Raw genomic sequence first — 8,581 nt, 5'->3', positions numbered from 1 at the left:
CCCCATCTCGTGCTCGGATGCCCCGAGTGACTGTGGCTCGCACCTCTCCGGAAACATTGGAAATCTCTCCTCTACGCGCGGCCACCTGAAACCACAGGAGCTCGGGACACACGTGCTTTCGGGAGAGAATGCTGAGAGTCTCTTGCCGACTCTCTCTTGACTTGAGTTCTTCGTGGGTGCGTGGTTAAGACGTAGTGAGACCAGATGTATTAACTCAGGCCGGGTGCTGGTGGCTCGCGCCTGTAACCCCAGCACTTTGGGAGGCCGAGGCCGTAGGATCCCTCGAGGAATCGCCTAACCCTGGGGAGGTTGAGGCTGCAGTGAGTGAGCCATAATTGTGTCACTGCGCTCCAGTCTGGGCGAAAGACAGAATGAGGCCCTGCCACAGGCAGGCAGGCAGGCAGGCAGGCAGGCAGGCAGAAAGACAACAGCTGTATTATGTTCTTGTCAGGGTAGGAAGCAAAAATAACAGAATACAGCACTTATTTTTTTTTTTCCCCTTCGGACGGAGTTTCACTCTTGGTGCCCACGCTGGAGTGCAGTGGCACCATCTCGGCTCACCGCAACCTCCACCTCTCGCGTTCAAACGATTCTCCTGCCTCAGCCTCCTGAGTAGCTGGGATTACAGGCAGGGGCCACCACACCCGGCTGATTTTGTATTGTTAGTAGAGACGGCATTTCTCCATGTGGGTCAGGCTGGTCTCGAACTGGCGACCCCAGTGGATCTGCCCGCCTCGCCCTCCCAAAGTGCTGGGGTGACAGGCGTGAGCCATCGTGACCGGCCGGCTACGTTTTTTTTTTTAAATTATTTTACTTTTTTTTAGTTTTCAATTTTAATCTATTTATTTATTTATTTACATTTATTGATTTATGTATTTACTTATTTATTTATTTTCGAGACAGACTCTCGCTCTGTTGCCCAGACTGGAGTGCAGCGGCGCGATTTCGGCTCACTGCAAGCTCTGCCTCCCGGGTTCACGCCATTCTCCTGCCTCAGCCTCCCAAGTAGCCGGGACTACAGGCGCCCACCACTGTGCCTGGCTGACTTTTTGTATTTTGAGTAGAGATGGGGTTTCACTGTGGTAGCCAGGATGGTCTCGATCTCCTGACCCTGTGATCCGTCCACCTCGGCCTCCCAAAGTGCTGGGATGACAGGCGTGAGCCACCGCCCCCGGCCTATTTATCTATTTATTAACTTTGAGTCCAGGTTATGAAACCAGTTAGTTTTTGTAATTTTTTTTTTTTTTTTTTTTTTTTTGAGACGAGGTTTCACCGTGTTGCCAAGGCTTGGGCCGAGGGATCCACCGGCCCTCGGCCTCCCAAAAGTGCGGGGATGACAGGCGCGAGCCTACGGCGCCCGGACCCCCCCTTCCCCCCTCCCCCGCTTGTCTTCCCGACAGACAGTTTCACGGCAGAGCGTTTGGCTGGCGTGCTTAAATTCATTCTAAATAGAAATTTGGGGCGTCAGCTTCTGGCCTCATGGACTCTGAGCTGAGGAGTCCCCTGGTCTGTCTATCACAGGACCGTACACGTAAGGAGGAGAAAAATCGTAACGTTCAAAGTCAGTCATTTTGTGATACAGAAATACACAGATTCACCCAAAACACAGAAACCAGTCTTTTAGAAATGGCCTTAGTCCTGCTGTCCGTGCCAGTGATTCTTTTCAGTTTGGACCTTGACTGAGAGAATGCCCAGTCGGTCTCTCGTCTCTGGACGGAAGTTCCAGATGATCCGATGGGTGGGGGACTTAGGCTGCGTCCCCCCAGGAGCCCTGGTCGATTAGTTGTGGGGATCGCTTTGGAGGGCGCGGTGACCCACTGTGCTGTGGGAGCCTCCATCCTTCCCCCCACCCCCTCCCCAGGGGATCCCAATTCATTCCGGGCTGACACTCTCACTGGCAGACGTCGGGCATCACCTAGCGGTCACTGTGACTCTGAAAACGGAGGCCTCACAGAGGAAGGGAGCACCAGGCCGCCTGCGCACAGCCTGGGGCAACTGTGTCTTCTCCACCGCCCCCACCCCCACCTCCAAGTTCCTCCCTCCTTTGTTGCCTAGGAAATCGCCACTTTGACGACTGGGTCTGATTGACCTTTGATCAGGCAAAAACGAACAAACAAATAAATAAATAAAATAACACAAAAGTAACTAACTGAATAAAATAAGTCAATACAATCCATTGCAATGCAATAAAATACCACACGATACGATAGGATACAATACAATACAATACAATACAATACAATACAATACAATACAATACAATAGGCCGGGTGCGGTGGCTCATGCCTGTCATCCCATCACTTTGGGAGGCCGAGGTGGACGCATCACCTGAAGTCGGGAGTTGGAGACAAGCCCGACCAACATGGAGAAATCCCGTCTCAATTGAAAATACAAAACTAGCCGGGCGCGGTGGCACATGCCTCTAATCCCAGCTGCTAGGAAGGCTGAGGCAGGAGAATCGCTTGAACCTGGGAAGCGGAGGTTGCGGTGAGCCGAGATTGCGCCATCGCACTCCAGTCTGAGCAAAAACAGCGAAACTCCGTCTCAAAAATAAATAAATAAATAAATAAATAAATACACAAATACATAAATTAAAATAAATAAATACAATGCAATAAAATAAATGGGCCCTGCGCGGTGGCTCAAGCCTGTCACCCCCTCACTTTGGGAGGCCAAGGCCGGTGGATCAAGAGGCGGTCAGACCAACAGGGCCAGTATGGTGAAACCCCGTCTCTACTCACAATACACAGAATTAGCCGGGCGCCGTGCTGTGCTGTACTGTCTGTAATCCCAGCTACTCGGGAGGCCGAGCTGAGGCAGGAGAATCGCTTGAACCTGGGAGGTGGAGGTTGCAGTGAGCCGAGATCGTGCCACTGCACCCCAGCCTGGGCGACAGAGCGAGACTCCGTCTCAAAAAAATGAAAATGAAAATGAAATGCAACAAAATAATTAAAAAGTGAGTTTCCGGGGAAAAAGAAAAAACAACAACAACAACAACAACAACAACAACAACAACAACAACAACAAAAAACAACCCCACCGTGACATCCACGTACGTACGCCTCTCGCCTTTCGAGGCATCAAACACGTTAGGAATTATGCGTGATTTCTTTTTTTTAACTTAATTTTATTTTATTATCATGATTTCTGTTTCGAGACGGAGTCTCGGAGGCCCGCCCTCCCTCCGTCCCATTCCCTGGTTGCCCAGACAACCTCAGGAGACAGACCCTGGCTGGGCCAGATTGTTCTTCTCCTCGGTCGATGGTTTCCTTGTCTTTCTTCGTGTCTTTAACCCGCGTGGACTCTTCCGCTCGGGTTTGACAGATGGCAGCTCCACTTTAGGCCTTGTTGTTGTTGGGGACTTTCCCGATTCTCCCCAGATGTAGTGAAAGCAGGTAGATTTGCCTTGCCTGGCCTTGCCTGGCCCTTGCCTTTTCTTTCTTTCTTTCTTTCTTTCTTTCTTTCTTTCTTTCTTATTACTTTCTTTTTTTCTTCTTCTTCTTCCTTTTTTTTTTTTTTTTTTTTTTTTTTTTTGAGACAGAGTTTCACTCTTGTTGCCCAGGCTAGAGGGCAATGGCGCGATCTCGGCTCACCGCACCCTCCGCCTCCCAGGTTCAAGCGATTCTCCTGCCTCGGCCTCCTGATTAGCTGGGATTACAGGCATGGGCCACCGTGCCTGGCTGATGTTTGTACTTTTAGTAGAGACGGTGTTTTTCCATGTTGGTCAGGCTGGTCTCCAACTCCCAACCTCAGGTGGTCCGCCTGCCTTGGCCTCCCAAAGTGCTGGGATGACAGGCGTGAGCCACAGCGCCCAGCCTCTCTCTCTCTCTCTCTCTCTCTCTCTCTCTCTCTCTCTCTCGCTTGCTTGCTTGCTTGCTTGCTTTCGTGCTTTCTTGCTTCCTTGTTTTCTTTCTTTCTTTTGTTTCTTTCTTGCTTGCTTTCTTGCTTGCTTGTTTTCTTGCTTTCTTGCTTTCTTTTCTTTCTTGCTTGCTTGCTTTCTTGCTTTCCTTTCTTTTTCTTTCTTGGTTTCTTGCTTGCTTGTTTCGTGCTTTCTTGCTTTCTTTTCTTTCTTGCTTGCTTGCTTTCTTGCTTTCCTTTCTTTTTCTTTCTTGGTTTCTTGCTTGCTTGCTTTCGTGCTGTCTTGTTTTCTAGCTTTCTTGCTTGCTTGCTTGCTTGCTTGCTTGCTTTCGTGCTTTCTTGCTTTCTTGTTTTCTTGCTTTCTTTCTTTCTTTTGTTTCTTTCTTGCTTTCTTTTCTTTCTTGCTTGCTTTCTTGCTTTCTTTTCTTTTTCTTTCTTTCTTTCTTGCTTTCTTGCTTTCTTGTTTTCTTGCTTTCTTGCTTGCTTTCGTGCTTTCTTGTTTTCTTGCTTTCTTTCTTTTGTTTCTTTCTTTCTTGCTCTCTCGCTTGCTTGCTTGCTTTCGTGCTTTCTTGTTTTCTTGGTTTCTTTCTTTCTTTCTTTTGTTTCTTTCTTGCTTGCTTTCTTGCTTTCTTGTTTTCTTGCTTTCTTGCTTTCTTTCCTGCTTTCTTTCTTGCTTTGTTTTCTTTCTAGCTTTCTTTTCTTTCTTGCTTGCTTTCTTGCTTTCTTTTCTTTTTCTTTCTTTCTTTCTTGCTTTCTTTTTTCTTGCTTTCTTGCTTTCTTTTCTCTTTCTTTCTTTCCTGCTTTTTTGCTTTCTTGCTTGCTTTCTTGCTTGCTTGCTTTCTGTCCTTTCTTTCTTTCTGTCCTTTCTTTCTTTCTTTCTTTCTTTCTTTCTTTCTTTCTTTCTTTCTGTTTCGTCCTTTTGAGACAGAGTTTCACTCTTGTTTCCACGGCTAGAGTGCAATGGCGCGATCTTGGCTCACCGCACCTTCCGCCTCCCGGGTTCGAGGGCTTCTCCTGCCTCAGCCTCCTGATTAGCGGGGATTACAGGGAGGCACCCCCACGCCTGGCTTGGCTGATGTTTGTGTTTTTAGTAGGCACACCGTGTCTCTCCGTGTTGGTCAGGCTGGCCTCCGACTCCCGACCTCAGGTGATGCGCCCACCTCGGCCTCTCTCGAAGTGCTGGGATGACGGGCGTGAGCCACCGTGCCCGGCCTGTTGACTCCTTTCCTTTTTTTTTATTTCTTTCGTTTCCATGTATTTACTGACGTTTATTAATGTAAACATTTTTGTACATTTGTATGTAAACGACAATGCGTATATCTTTGCATTTACTACTCTCGTGTGTAGTAAACACGTACCGATTGTATAGAAACATACTTCTATATGACAGATGTAGGTGTTTCTGTTATACAAAGAAATACACATCGCTCTACAGAGAAGCGATCGTCGAGAAATACGTTTACGTTTACGTACGAAAAGTGTTGTATTTATGTTTATAAATGAACAGGTGTACGTAGTTATCTCTGTTTTCTTTCTTCCTCTCCTTTACGTTTTTCTTCCTTCCTTTCTTCCTTTCTCTCCTTCTTTAGGTTTTTCTTCCTCTCTTCCTTTCCTTCTCTCTCTCTTTCTGATCTTTTCTCCTTCGTGCTTTATTTCTCTTTCGTTCCCTGTCTCTCCTTCTTTTTTCTTTCCTCTCTGTTTCTTTTTCCCTTCTTTCCTTCGTTTCTTTCCCCATTCTTTCTCTCTTTTTCATGTTTCTTTCCTTTCCGTCTGTCTTTTAAAAATGGAGTGTTTCAAAAGTTTTCTCTGTGTATCGACGTTTTTTAAATTGTCTCTCTTTTCTCCATTGTCTTCCTCCCTCCCTCCCTCCCTGCTCCCTTCCCTCCCTCCTTCCCTTTCACCATCTGTCTCTTTTCCCCATTCCCCGCCCCCCCCCCCCCGTCTGTCTCTGCGTGGATTCCGGAAGAGCCTATGCATTTTGCCTCTCCGTGTGTCTGCAGCGACCCGCGACCGAGTCCTTGTGTGTTCTTTCTCCCTCCCTCCCTCCCTCCCTCCCTCCCTGCTTCCGAGATGCATCTCCGAACACCCACGCGCCGTGGGTTGTCTTCTGACTCTGTCGCGGTCGAGGCAGAGACGCGTTTTGGGCACCGTGTGTGTGGGGTTGGGGCAGAGGGGCTGCGTTTTCGGCCTCGGGAAGAGCTTCTCGGCTCACGGTTTCGCTTTTGCGGTCCACGGGCCGCCCTGCCTGCCATCCGGATCTGTCTCGCTGACGTTCGCGGCGGTCGTCGGGCTCCATCTGGCGGCCGCTTTTAGATCGTGCTCTCGGCTTCCGGAGCTGCGGTGGCAGCTGCCGAGGGAGGGGACCGTCCCCGCTGTGAGCTGTGCAGAGCTCCGGAAAGCCCGCGGTCGTCAGCCCGGCTGGCCCGGTGGCGCCAGAGCTGTGGCGCGTCGCTTGTGAGTCAGAGCTCTGGCGTGCAGGTTTATGTGGGGGAGAGGCTGTCGCTGCGCTTCTGGGCCCGAGCCGGGCGTGGGGCTGCCCGGGCCGGTCGACCAGCGCGCCGCAGCTCCCGAGGCCCGAGCCGCGACCCGCGGGGACCCGCCGCGCGTGGCGCGGGAGGCTGGGGACGCCCTTCCCGGCCCGGTCGCGGGTCCGTCCGCGCTCATCCTGGCCGTCTGAGGCGGCGGCCGAATTCGTTTCCGAGTCCCCGTGGGGAGCCGGGGACCGTCCTGCCCCCGTCCCCCGGGTGCCGGGGAGCGGTCCCCGGGCCGGGCCGCGGTCCCTCTGCCGCGATCCTTTCTGGCGAGTCCCCGTGCGGAGTCGGAGAGCGCTCCCTGAGCGCGCGTGCGGCCCGAGAGGTCGCGCCTGGCCGGCCTTCGGTCCCTCGTGTGTCCCGGTCGTAGGAGGGGCCGGCCGAAAATGCTTCCGGCTCCCGCTCTGGGGACACGGGCCGGCCCCCTGCGTGTGGCACGGGCGGCCGGGAGGGCGTCCCTGGCCCGGCGCTGCTCCCGCGTGTGTCCCGGGGTTGACCAGAGGGCCCCGGGCGCTCCGTGTGTGGCTGCGATGGTGGCGTTTTTGGGGACAGGTGTCCGTGTCGCGCGTTTCCTGGGCCGGCGGCGTGGTCGGTGACACGACCTCCCGGCCCCCGGGGAGGTATATCTTTCACTCCGAGTCTGCATCTTGGGCCACCGGGTTATTGCTGACACGCTGTCCTCTGGCGACCTGTCGCTGGAGAGGTTGGGACTCCGGATGCGTGCGGGGCTCTGGCCTACCGGTGACCCGGCTAGCCGGCCGTGCTCCTGCTTGAGCCGCCTGCTGGGGCCCGCGGGCCTGCTGTCCTCTCGCGCGCCCGGGCGTGTCCCGACTCCCGGTGCCGGCCCGGGTCCGGGTCTCTGACCCGCCTGGGGGCGGCGGGGAAGGCGGCGAGGGCCACCCTGCCCCCGTGCGCTCTCCGCTGCGGGCGCCCGGGGCGGCCGCGACAACCCCACCCCGCTGGCTCCGTGCCGTGCGTGTCAGGCGTTCTCGTCTCCGCTGGGTTGTCCGCCGCCCCTTCCCCGGAGCAGGGCGTCGGCCGGCCGGCCGGCCGACCTCCGCTCCCGGGGGGCTCTTCGTGATCGATGTGGTGACGTCGTGCTCTCCCGGGCCGGGTCCGAGCCGCGACGGGCGAGGGGCGGACGTTCGTGGCGAACGGGACCGTTCTTCTCGCTCCGCCCCGCGGGGTCCCCTCGTCTCTCCTCTCCCCGCCTGCGGGTGGCGCGTGTGGGGGAGGCGTGTGGGGTGCGGAGCCCGGCCCGACCTCGCCGTCCCGCCCGCTGCCTTCTGCGTCGCGGGGCGGCGGGGTCCTCTGACGCGGCAGGCACCCCTCGCTGTCGCCTCCAGTGGTTGTGGACATGCGGGCGGCCCCCCTCCGCGGCGGTGGGGGGTGCCGTCCCGCCGGCCCGTCGTGCTGCCCTCTCGGGGGGTGTGCGCGAGCGTCGGCTCCGCTTGGGCCTTTGCGGTGCTCCTGGAGCGCTCCGGGTTGTCCCTCAGGTGCCCGAGGCCGAGCGGTGGTGTGTCGTTCCCGCCCCCAGCGCCCCCTCCTCCGGTCGCCGCCGCGGTGTCCGCGCGTGGGTCCTGAGGGAGCTCGTTGGTGTGGGGTTCGAGGCGGTCGAGTGAGACGAGACGCGCCCCTCCCACGCGGGGAAGGGCGTCCGGCGAGCGCACGTCCCGTGCTCCCCTCTGGCGGGTGCGCGCGGGCCGTGTGAGCGATCGCGGTGGGTTCGGGCCGGTGGCGCGTGCGCCGGCCGGCCGCCGAGGGGCTGCCGTTCTGCCTCCGACCGGTTGTGTGTGGGTTGACTTCGGGGGTGCTTTGCCTCGGAAGGAAGGAGGCGGGTGGACGGGGGGGCCTCGTGGGGTTGCGCGCACGCGCGCACCAGCCGGGCCCCCGCCCTGACCGCGGACGCTCAAGGTGGCCGCACGCAGGTGTTTCCTCGTACTGCAGGCCCCCCTCCCTTCCCCAGGCGTCCCTCGGCGCCTCTGCGGGCCCGAGGAGGGGCGGCTGGCGTGTGGGGGAGCGTGACCCACCCTCGGTGAGAAAGCCTTCTCTAGCGATCCGAGAGGCGTGCCTTGGGGTACCGGATCCCCCGGACTGCCGCCTCTGTCTCTGCCTCCGTGATGGGAGCGCTGCCGTAGCGACTCGCTCGCAGAGGACCCTCCTCCCCTTCCCCCTCGACGGGGTTCGCGGGG

The sequence above is a fragment of the Pan troglodytes genome, chromosome 17 (genome assembly GCF_028858775.2).
Source record: "Pan troglodytes isolate AG18354 chromosome 17, NHGRI_mPanTro3-v2.0_pri, whole genome shotgun sequence".
Taxonomy (NCBI): Eukaryota; Metazoa; Chordata; class Mammalia; order Primates; family Hominidae; genus Pan; species Pan troglodytes.
The sequence above is the reverse complement of the archived record's forward strand: the minus strand, read 5'-3'. Positions refer to the sequence as shown.